Source organism: Populus euphratica, unplaced genomic scaffold (genome assembly GCF_000495115.2).
Source record: "Populus euphratica unplaced genomic scaffold, PopEup_1.0 scaffold181.1, whole genome shotgun sequence".
In the NCBI taxonomy this organism is placed as follows: Eukaryota; Viridiplantae; Streptophyta; class Magnoliopsida; order Malpighiales; family Salicaceae; genus Populus; species Populus euphratica.
The window spans coordinates 604,971-605,372 of record NW_011499958.1 but is presented as its reverse complement, the minus strand read 5'-3'; positions in this window follow the sequence as shown (position 1 = coordinate 605,372).

Genomic DNA, 402 nt, shown 5'->3' with positions numbered 1-402 from the left:
ATTCCTGCTTCGAAGATAGATCTTGAAGGCAAGAGCTGCAAATGTTGGTGCATTATGTCAGAACTAGATAGGCAATTTTTCAGCAATCCCAGTCTGAAATAACCCGTTTCCTAATATCTGAATCTCTCGTCAGGTCGGAAACCAGTTTGCTCGCTGGCTCTATAAATGTTATTGTCCACACTAGTGGACTTGCAAATACGAACTTGATTTTTATGACTTCCAAGAGAAATGACTATCTTGTTATTAAACAAACAACTTGAGCTCGAGCCGATCACATGAACTTCCTAAGCGACCTTTTGGTTCAAGGCTGATTATGATGCATGTGTCTCTAGATGTTCCATATTTCCATATTTGTATGCAGTGATTTAAATTAGTATTATAATTTACTCTTTTTTTTTTTTG